The following is a 439-nucleotide window of genomic DNA, read 5'->3' as shown; positions in this document are numbered from 1 at the left end:
CCGGGAACAGGACACAGGCCAGAGTCCCCACGCCTGCCACGCGTATCTTGTACCTCAGTAAAGACCGCGGGAGGAGTTGAGGCCGCCGCCGGTGACCTTTCCTCGGAAGCCGCCTTCGCCGCCCCTGCTACGAGCGCCCGCTAGCATCAGCGGTGCCGCCTAGGAGAACGTCCGGAGCGAGTGAGTGCGAGAGCGTGCCAGCTAAACGCGCATTCGAGTAGCGGAGCTGAGCAGAGGAGCTGACGCCAGTGTCACGCCACTTTCGTCCCGACGTGGCCGCCGCCGACCAACGCCACCAGCGCCTGCCTGCGCTTTTTCTACCTTCACCGCCTACTTTCTCATCTGTCCGACCGCTGCGCCCGGCTGGCCTGCGCCCCGCCCGTCCGCCCGCCGCCAGATGCGCGAGGGGGTGGGGGGGGGGTCGGTCGTGCGCCAGGTA

Source organism: Mobula birostris, chromosome 12 (genome assembly GCF_030028105.1).
Source record: "Mobula birostris isolate sMobBir1 chromosome 12, sMobBir1.hap1, whole genome shotgun sequence".
Taxonomy (NCBI): Eukaryota; Metazoa; Chordata; class Chondrichthyes; order Myliobatiformes; family Myliobatidae; genus Mobula; species Mobula birostris.
The sequence above is the reverse complement of the archived record's forward strand: the minus strand, read 5'-3'. Positions refer to the sequence as shown.